The 11,068-nt window shown below is 44.2% G+C and overlaps 2 long non-coding RNA genes across 2 annotated transcripts; both read right to left on the bottom strand.

Moving 5' to 3' along the window:
* Positions 1-2,243: 2,243 nt before the first annotated feature.
* Positions 2,244-2,954, bottom strand: LOC135373181 (uncharacterized). Its single transcript, XR_010416320.1, has 2 exons — positions 2,838-2,954; positions 2,244-2,503 (listed from the first exon to the last, which is right to left on the bottom strand). It is a non-coding gene; the product is annotated as an uncharacterized LOC135373181 (long non-coding RNA).
* Positions 2,955-8,750: 5,796 nt separating this feature from the next.
* On the bottom strand, positions 8,751-9,556 carry LOC135373207 (uncharacterized). The gene is made up of 2 exons (XR_010416347.1): positions 9,408-9,556; positions 8,751-8,931 (listed from the first exon to the last, which is right to left on the bottom strand). It is a non-coding gene; the product is annotated as an uncharacterized LOC135373207 (long non-coding RNA).
* Between the last annotated feature and the right edge of the window lie 1,512 nt (positions 9,557-11,068).

The following is an 11,068-nucleotide window of genomic DNA, read 5'->3' on the forward strand; positions in this document are numbered from 1 at the left end:
TCGGTAGATCGTCCATAAAAAAATCGTGAAGGAACGCCATTTTTTTCTTTATTTGGTTTATTGCGCATCTTCAAAGAAGCGGCTTTCCTTTACCCCCAGTGTGAGAGAGTGAAAGAGCACAGTGCCGCCTCATGCGTCGAAGATTAGCTTTAACTTGCCGAAACAAAACAAAAACACAAATCTATCGGGTGACTCTATCGCGACCACTGATCTCTATGTATAAAGGCTGGATAGCGGATGGGTGAGGGTATCGCGGGAAAGGGTACGACCACCGGCCGCCATATTGCGGTGCTCAAAAGAGCGATTACAGCCCATAGGAATGCATGTAAGCTGTGACAAGTTTTGCTGTTTGTGAGCGCTTCCCTTGCTGCTTCGCTAAAATTTTGCCACGGATCGCTGCAGAAATCCCTCGTGATTGAGTTCCTTACGTTTTTTGTGTGAAATCCCGTCACATACATGTTATTTCCTGTCTATTTCGTACTCGTGTGAGCGCGTGTCGTTCCAATCTTGTACTTTGAACTACGATTATGTGATTTGCTGGTTTTGTGTGGTGTTGTATTTGTTGTGTTACGTTTCCTTTGTCGTCCGTCAGCGTGTTGCTTCCCGTGTTTCTCCCATTTCCTTTCTGCTCGGGGGTGCGGAATGCCAGGGAATGTTTGGCACGTTTGTTTATGTAACTACCTTAATATGCTTGGGTATAAACATTATGCTTTGCACAGGAAGTTTAGATATGACTGGTTATGACACGAAATGCCGAACGGCACTAAAGCACTTCCAAAGGACTAGAATGACATGTGATATAAAGGCTATATGACGGTAAAAACATACCGACTAGAAATATGTGCACTGGGGAAATAAATGGCGGTAAAGACAGTTCAAAATGACTAGAGGTAGAGTGAATAAGTCATAAAAAGGCTAAGTACCAAGGTCTTGTGGTGAAAGTTCCAACATCAAAGTATCACAAGTCCAGTTGCAACAGCAAGTTTGAAGCAGTCAAGCAGGTAAGTGGGCAGAGTGCATTACTGGTTGTTGAATATGATTAACCTTGACAATTTCTTTCGCAGCTGAGGCCTGGCTGTCACCTTCTCTGTATATTCTTTGGCAAGGTGGTACAGTCCGATACTGCTGTAGCACTGGGAAACTTCTTTGATCAGACGGATCACATTGTTTTCATTTGGGCTGCATTCAAACATGTGTTGTCGCAAGCTTAAGCAGCGAGAATAAAGAGTAGACATTCGAGGTTGAAAAATTATTTATTGTCTCTAAGTAAAGTAAACATGCTGGAATGCACCAAAGAGACATGTTGCTGGTGTGTTTGTATGTCCCACTAATACGAGATTGTACGTTAGTCAACATGTTCATGCAATACTTTTTTCTTTATATGCTTTTGCCCGTCTTAGTATTGTCCTATCCAATATGGAGTGGCTTTTAACTGCATATATGAATGCATAATTCAGGAGTGTTTTCATATATTGGACTAGCTGCAGCTTTAAGGTGCTCTTCGTGCAGTACTGATTCCAATCATCAACCATCGCTTGGAACTCTTAACTAGGGAACATGATTCTAGAGGCTAGATTTTCATGCAAATACACACTTTCAACCAGAGTTCGAGGTAACTCGTTACTGTAACTAAGTTCCTTTTCTTGGTAACTATATAACTTAACTCGCAACTTTTGCGCCGTGTTAATTTTCAGAGGAACTCCTTTTTCAGGTAACTTTGCCAAAGTTACTTTGGCAAAGTTACCTGAAATTAAGCTACGTTCCAAGTTACTAATTCGCTTTTCACTCACGTCCACTTATTTCCTTGCTTTCTTTACGGTTCTTCCACAGCATTTTATGTCATAAAACATGATGTCCAGTCAATGTAACACGTTCGAATTGTTGGACATAAACGAAAACTCAACGCAGGCAACTCAGGGTCGAACTCAGCTGCACCTGTGTAGTGTTATTTTGTGTCCGAAGTAACTTGGGAGCAACTCGTTCTTTTTTTTAAGTAACTCTGTAACGTTTCAAGCTACGTTTCGGGCTGAATAACTTAGTTGCATTTTTCACACGGTAACTTTGTCACGAGTTCCTTTTGACGGGCAACTTCTCGATCTATGCTTTCAACTCTGCATGCTTTTTGTACACTACATAAAGTAAGATACTTTTGCCCCAGTGAGTTTGTTGCGTATTTTAAATGCATGCAAGTGAATTCCTAGAGGTACACATTTTGAGCAAGATAAATGAGTTTTTCATGCATGTGTGTTCAACTAGCTTTTAGTGGATATAAATCTGGCCTCTACATATGTCGCATGCATTATTACTTTCTGGAGGTGTTCTGGGAAGTCGAACTTGTTGGGCACAGCGTCAGGCCTCAGTCGAACGGTTTGGCCCGTTCTGTCGAAGCATTTGTTTTTAAAATGTTTGCTGCAGACCAGTGATGTCGTCGACGGCGTCCAGTCCTTTCGCCTGACATTTACCGCACACTTTGTTTAAATGTTCTGGGCGGCCGTGAGGGAACCTGCATTGAACAATTTATGCCATCAATTACGGAAGGGATGACAAGGCTAATCCAAGCACGCAATCGTCGATACCGCGACAAACAAACTGAGCCGTAGATATCACAGCTGACAAGCGCACTTCAACGCTTGCTGAGTGCCGAGACCATACCCGTGAACTGCAGGAAGGCTATACTATCACAATGACTCTATGCAGATAACGTACGGCTTAAAGTTTAACGCTTAGATCTTGAGATACGATTCACAAAGTGCCGCGCACATGCATCAACAGCAACGTTTTGTCACTCCGCTCGTGGACTAATAAATCACATTTATTTGTAAAACCATGTCACTTACTTGTGAAATGTCGTCCCCGGTGCCTTGCCAGTACGGTCAGCACACCCATAACCACAGCAGGCGGGCATGACACCACAAAAGTGCTACGCAAAGGCGCATGCACATAATGCAGCTGAGTGGCGGACGACAATGTTTTGAGCTTCCCAAGATGACGGCCGGCGACCGTACGGTTGCACCCTCAATCCGCTATCCAGCCTATTACTATAGAGATCAGTGATAGCGACTGACTTATCATGGGCTGCATTTTCTGTTTTCTTTTAATCTTTTTCCAGGACGCAAGAGGCGATAGTGTGCTCTTTCATCCTCTCGTATTGGGGGCGAAGGAAAGATGCGTCTCTAGAGATGCGCAATGAATAAAATAAAGAAAAAAAAGGCGTTCCTTCACGAATTTATTGCGGACGATCTATCGAACGGATTTTTGTTCTGAAAACGGCTTTGGTATCTGGTGACCGAAGAGATCAGATGTTCTCATTGGAGCAACTTCGTAGCTTTTATAATTAAAAAGTTAATTATTGAAAGTTAATTAAGACATTGCCTTAGGAGTCTGTTAATGCCCCCCTAGGGAGTGCCCTTGAGCATATGCTATATTGCAATTGATTTCATCTCGGAAAAAGTGATTCATATATTTAAAAAAAAAATTGTTCACACTTAGCGTGGACACCCTGTATGTATTTAATTATGTAGATGTGGAGAATCATAAAACTGTGTGATAACTTTATATGGTTATTTTTCTGTGATAGTATGCAGCAGGGTCATTCTAAATGATCTAATGGTCCTGCTTAACCCCCCTCTGCCCAGTTCCTTGCAAAAAAAAAATATGGTACTCTGTCATATTACTAGGCATTTGCCATAGTTTTACTAAAAAATATGGACCCGTTCTCTAGATACGTTTCAAGATTTACGCAGAAAGAGAAAACCATATTATGTAGGAAGAAGCCGAGAGGACTGAATTCTCCAGATGAACTGGGATTTGTGGCACAGAAGGTGCCACAAAACCCAGCACAATGAGACCCCAGCAGTGCGCAAAAGCTGATTTCCTTGCCAACTTTTTATTTTTACGACGAGAGGCGGGCAGGTGTTTCGGTGGTATTTTTTGCATGTTTGCAATTCTTTTAAGGTACCATGCGCTCAAGGAGGAACGGGAAATTTTGTGCTTGCTTACCACACCCTATAGAAAATATTGGTACGTTTTGAGACTTGTCCTTATAACAGATTTTGCTCCATTAAATTCTACACATGATAGTTTTCGAGAGGATAGAGAGGTAGCAAGGGAGTGGTGGATAGATCCATATCTTGAAAAACCGAGACAAGGGGACCTTGTCTGTGTTGTCGTTTTTTGTCCGCTAGTCTCGGGTTTTTAAGTTATGATGACAGTTCTGTCAAAGTTGATTGTTGTCGGTGCTGTTTTTCGAAGTGAAGCGGAGGATGCAAACTTCATAATTGCTGTACCTGAGCAATGTTGTATACTCTATTCGTTTAACCTGTGGTTTTGTTTATATCGGACAAACTTCACAGAGTGTGAATGACAGACGAGGTCAATATCGAAATAGCGTGGACTCTAATTTAGCGGCCCACATAAAACTTTGTCGAAACGGTTCGCCACTCTGGGGGGAGACTTCTATCATTGCACCGTGGATTTTTTCGTGATTTATTTCGAGGAGTTTATTCTCGAAGTTTATTTTGCGAAGTGTAAACCAGAGTGATCCCGAATATACCATATTGCATCACAAAATTGAAGAAAACAGGTAATGATAGGGTCCATAAGAGTAAGGACTAGGACTTATTGGTGATTCATAATTAAAAACAGTAAAAACGTTGACAGTGGCTTCCTCAAACAAAAGTGCCTCCTGACCCCTACACTTTTTCATGATTCCTCATTTGTGAAACAGTTACGCAGTTCATGCAAGATTCTAAGTGCCCAAGTAGTTTGTTTGTGTATCATTTTTTCTGTTATATTCGGCCAACCTGGTGTTTACGCTACGAGTGGTTATGCCAATGTACTCCTTCCCACACGTGAAAGGGATTTTATAAACACCATTTTTTCTACATTGCATGCAGGCTGTTTATTTTCGTCCTTTACAGAATTTTATGAAAAGGCTATGAGAGCAGGACAGATGTCGTTATATATTCAAACTCAAACTCATTTTTGCAGTTGAGTTATACTGCCAGGCGGACATCCTCTCGAAGAAAGTATGCAACTACAATATGACTAACTACCTCAAATATATCTGGAAAAATATTTCCAGATATAATCTCTTCGAATTTTTTATTGACTTGTCGAACTTGTCTAGACCGATAGATTAGTAAAATTTCATAATTTCAGCCTTATTTCGGCTACCCGTACTATACCTTCAAATTCCCCAATTCTTTTTCAATTACTTCAGCTTCGTTATTGGCAGCGAACTGAGAATTCATTATAACAGATTTACTCGTTTTGTCAGCAATGAAAAGGAAAATATAATATTCTTTGAACTCATTGGTTACAGCCTTCAAAGATTTTCTCTCGTCTCTTAAATACCTGACGTCCTTGAGAACATTTAGAGCACCTCCATAAAAGAAGGCTCTTTTTCCTTCATTAACTCTATTGGCTAGAGTTCATGTCAAGTAGTAGATCAGACGTACATGGTTGTAGCGCACTTGCATCGAATTTAAAGGAGACGCCTTTTTTACAAAAAAGCGAAGTGTGCATTGGTTCCACAACCGTCCCGATACTCAGTAGTCTAGTTTTGGCTGAATATGATAGAAATGTACTCGTAGAAACTCATCATAAAATGAAAAAGCACCTTACCATAGAAGCTTTTCAATATCTTGATGATTATTTGGTTCTTGTAAACAATTTAGACTGTAAAAAACAAAAGAAATAATGGACATTGTGAGTAATAACTCGCCAGGTGTGCCTTTTATCGCCGATGCGCTGAATGATTCAAAAGTTCAATTTTTAGACTTGATTCTTTAAAAAAAGAATTCTATTGGTTGTGAATACAGACAAAAGTCCATGAAACCAGTTCTACAGTATAGACCAGGCCACTCAAAAACTGTGAAGTCAGCTACCTTAATTGGAGCTATAAAAAGCACCTTGTGTATTTCTCGTGAACACAAGATAGAGGAAAGCTTTTCCAAATACTTCAATAGATTCAAAAGCGCCAGGTACCATGAATCGCCAGATTCCGACATTTTACACTCACTTGGTCGAAACTTTTGAACTACATGTTGAACTCCACCATCATCTCTGTTCTTCTCTGGTCATCATCTCTTTGTTTTCTCATCATCTCATAATCTGCTTGTACTCTCTGTGTGTAAGCGTAACTCGCTTACACACACTCGAAACTCACGTCCCCATTTTTTTTCCTTTATCACATCACCATCACCACCATCACCGTGGGTCGTATATCTTACAGATGTATGTGTTTGGGTATTTGGGGACTTAAAACTGTCGTGGCGCTAGTGGGTTGGGTGGCGGACACTGAAGACGATGCGCGAGAGCTCGGCCTGGATGATTCTTCTGGCTGATTCGTCTGGAGACATCGGCCACATGCATCTACAGGTCGTCAAACGCGCGAGCGGCTCAACAGCAGGCACTATCGGTCTGTGTTGGACCTTGTTAGACCTTCACATTTTTCTCCGATTCCTACGTCAAGGGATGCGGGTGCCCGAGAGCGACAAAGGCGTTGTCGTGATAAACGGGCACGGGACCGATCTTTTGGAAAAGACGCGTGCGTGTGGATGCTTGACCCACAGAGGAAAGGTCACTGGAAAACCGGAAAAATTATGGAAAAAGAAGGGAGAGTGATCTTCCATGTGCGAGATGCTGATGAGAAGATTCATCGAGTACATAAGGACCATCTTAAGCTCAGGGAATCTTTGGAATCGTGGGAAAGCAGATTTTCAAAGACAACGGCAGATCAAGATCTTGTGCTCGAGGGACCGGAATTTCCTTTACCGTTCCTCGAAGTGGAGGACCCACCACTGAGTGACGGAAATCGTCATACGTCCTTAAGTGTTCAACCACCGAGGGATGTACAGGCTATCGCACCTTCAAGTGAAGCGGCTCCTACGGGCGACAATGCACGCCGATACCCCTTGAGGATCCGTCCTTCAGTAGACCGCTATGGCTCAACTTATTAAAGGGGGAGGTATTGTAGTGGCGCTAGTGGGTTGGGTTGCGGACACTGAAGACGATGCGCGAAAGCTCGGCCTGGTCATTCTTCTGGCTGATTCGTCTGGAGACATAGGCTCCAACATGTATTGTCTCGTCCCTAGTTACTCATATGAAATCGTTGTTATTCCCACGCATACCGACTATCTCAAAAACAAAGAAAATAAAAATACACTGCGGAAATTAACAACGTAGCGGTTATTCCACATGTGCACACTGCTTCCCCTCGTGCACCTATGGAATAATGGAATTTGCGGAAAAAGTTTGAGTTCAAATTGTTTTAAAAGAAGGAACGTCTTTAATTCTCTATCTAGTAGATGACTACCGTCAGAGAAACGCAGGTTGTAAGATAAAGCGTACAAACATATACATACAACGTAGAAAAACTTTTGCTTGTAAAACACCTTCCATTTTCTCGTAAAGGAGTACATTAGCATATCCACTCTTTACGTAAACACCACGTTGGCCGAACATAAGAGAAAAAATAATCCACAAAGCAAACTACTTCAACACTCAGAATGTTGCTTGAATTGCGTACCTTTGTTTCACAAAACAGGAATCGTGAAGGGTGTTGGGGTCAGGGGACACTTTTGTTTGAGGAAGCCAGACAGATAGAAAATAAAAACGAAAAATGTGTCAGTCAGGCGTCCATATTTTATTCTGATAAAATCCACCGGTTCCTGGAAATACCGTTAAGGGATAATCGCTAGATTATATATTGGTACATGTTTTGCTGACAATGGAAATACTGTATTCATGCATCACTAAAATCAATTTGTTGAAAGTTCAGTGCTGTGTGTTGTGTGTGTCCGTTTCGACGTGAAAACGTCTGCAAGTTCGGTTTGGTAGCCAGGTCAAAATTTACAATCCAACGAAATTATGCCGAATTTCATGTTGCGTATAACTCGGTGAGTAATAAACCGATAACAATCAACCGGCTGAATGCAGATAGCTTACACGTGTAAGATTCTACCTAACAAAGTCGTTGCCGCGGCTGCCGCAAACTCTGGGTGCGGCGGGCGCGTGCAGGAGAGACGGAAATATAGGCTAGCGTACCTTGCGGGCGGTCTATCTCGCGAACGCGTGAAGCTAGGACGCAGGTCAAGGTGTCGTTGGAAATTTCTTGAGAGGTTCTACCTGGACCTTAAGCGGTATCGGCTTCAACAACAATAACCAAGATTTGATAAATTTGCAAAGTTGAAATATCAAAATTTCGCATGAATGTAATCATATATGAAACTAGAAGGCCACCACAATCGAAGGAACCGGCAATGAGAAGAAACGGCGTCTCTAGAGAAAGCCAAAAAGCCCCTAAAGTTCAGCACCGAGTGGTCGAGGGAGCTACGGGTGCGCCGAAGAGAATTAGCGGCGTTGGCAAATTCGACTGCCGGCGCGCACAGCGAGCCCTTACCCTCTACCAGCGGTGTAACTTCGACTTGTGCGAGTGTGAAAGTCACCTACAAAGACGATGGAGTGCATCCAGTGAGGGAGATCAGCACTGTGAAGGAACAGGAGCCGAGCAAGAGAATAGTAGTAAGTACTGACCACGTTTATCCGGAAACGCACATCTGGCCTGGACGCCATTAATTAGCAATTAGAGCTAATTGGGACCCCCCACGTTAATCAGCACCCTCCAGGGAGCCATCACACTAATTGGGGAACGTCTATCTTGCGTCCAGACCAAGATGTGCGTTTCCGGATAATCGTGGTCATAAAAAATAAAAAAATAGGCAGAAAATAAAATAAAAAGATAGAAATAGAGTAGAGAGAAACAATTTATTCGAAAATCAACGATGCCGCGGCGAAGAAGCCGCTCCGCAACACCCGAGTGACCAGCGTCCGCCATGTTGGTAGTTTGCACCCAGCAGTTGCAGAGATCGACGACAGGTGGCCACTTAGTTGCAAGGCATCACACCAGATGGCGCCACCATCATAGCTCTAGACGAGAAAGACAGAACAAGATACTAGCGGCAGGTAAAAATGACAGCACTGCTAAGCAAGTCTAGGCATGCGAGAGAAAAGGTCTAACCGCTACTGCTAAAACAGAAAACAGTACACATCGGGGAAAAAGGCTTACGGGGGGACGATCGCTTAGGCCTAACCACAACACTACGCAGCTAACACAAGGCGGGAACCACACATCGCTAAACATGCGAGAAAAGGCTTAACACGAGCGCGGTCACCGCTAAACACGGCAAACATACGAGGAAAGAGGCTTACGGGGGGCGATCGCTTAGGCCTAATCCCAACACTATGCAGCTAACACAAGGCGGGAACCACACATCGCTAAACATGCGTCAACAGGCTTGGACACCGCAAAACAAGTCTAAACATGCGAGAAAAGGCTTAACACGAGCGCGGTCACCGCTAAACACGGCAAACATACGAGAAAAGGAGCGCGTCAAATCACTCACCTTTTCCCCCGCGGCAACTTCCAGGCAGAAACTGAGCGAGCGCGGAGAACATACGTCTGCTCCCTACGAGATCCAGCCAGCAACTGAGCGAGCGCGCGGAGCGCACGTCCGTCTTCCGCGACGGTCCGAGAGAAACTGAGAGAGGCGACGCGCGCGCGCCCTCTGCTCCACCCGTCCGCGCATGCGCGCGCGCGCGCGCTCCTAGCTCCCTCTGCGCCGGCCGCGGGTGTTTTCGGTTTCGGCTCTCTGCTGCGCGCGCGCGCGCTCCTAGCGGCGACGGGTGGCTTTTCAGTTTCGCTTTCATTCTCCGTTCTTTGCGCGCGCGCGTTTATCTCTATAAAGGCAGCGCGCACCGCGCTCGCGTCATCACTACGTGAAGATGTTCAGCTACCACTCTTTACAAAATTGTTCCCGTACCCACGCTTCTTGGGAAGAAGTGGAGAAGGAATGTTTCAACGGCGAAAGTCCCCGCAACGAGCTCGTCATCACTGCTTTTCGCTACGTGATAGACATGGTAGGCTTTGGCAATATAGGAGAGATCTCGCCGGGGCCGCTGCAGGAGATGGTGCGTCGAATTTACGCCCGTTACAAGAACGTCTGCATAACGGTTCCTGACGGACCCCTGGGACTGATGAGCGAATTTGTGAGCTTGGCCAACGCAGAATTCAACTACATCGCTGCAGACATCGTGGACCTTCTCGCTCGTGCCATCGCTCATATTAAGCACGCCCTGCGGAAGCAGCGACATTTGCAAGCAGTCTACATCGTCAACTTTGTCACTGATTTATTGAAATACCGCTTGGTTATTGACATGCAACGCATTAAACAGTCCGAATAACTTTGACGAGACTCTGTGTGTTCTTTCACTGAAACATCTTTATTGAATACATACAAAGGACTTGGTCGATAGATGCCTGCTCTTTGTTCCACGGTCACTCGATTCACAAAGGCGCTCGCGGTCTTCCTTGCCCCAATGCTGTACAAGGAGGGGTCCTACTGCTATACAGGAAGGCAGTTTGGTCTAACGGGGAGGTTGCTGGACGGCGTTTCCTGTGCTGCGTGATGGGCGACGACAGCGGTTCCTGAAAAACAATGTCATACATAGAATACACTCTCACAGCAGAGACGGTCAACTTACATTTTGCTCCACGAAATGCCTCGCGTCGAGGATGAATGCCCCTCTCACAGCAGAACCACTCGACTCACATTTTGCTCCACGAAACGACTCTCGTCGTGGATGAATGCCCCTCGTGGGTTTTCGATCAACCGTCTCCTCCTCCTGTCATTGCGCTGATGGCGTCTGTACTTTGGACACCTCGCCATTGCAATATCGCATAGGATGTCGACGATGTCAACCAAACGAAAAATGAAAGAAGGTTTTAATTTAACCCCAATTTGAAATAATTCTCCCTTTAAGAACTCCTTAATTTTGTATAATCAACATGGTCTCTAATGAAATTCGTGTTATGCACGAATTCTCCCCCCCGTTTTGGAATAATCTAACGAAAAATGAAAGAAGGAGTTCAATTTTGAATAAGGCCAGATTAAAATGTACCCCCAAATGTTCCCCATTACGCCTAATCAGAATTCATATTGGACATAAATTCTCTTACCCATTCCCAATTTTGACTGGGGCGGGGGACGCCCCACAATTCCCCATT

This window comes from Ornithodoros turicata, unplaced genomic scaffold (assembly GCF_037126465.1).
Source record: "Ornithodoros turicata isolate Travis unplaced genomic scaffold, ASM3712646v1 Chromosome22, whole genome shotgun sequence".
Classification (NCBI taxonomy): Eukaryota; Metazoa; Arthropoda; class Arachnida; order Ixodida; family Argasidae; genus Ornithodoros; species Ornithodoros turicata.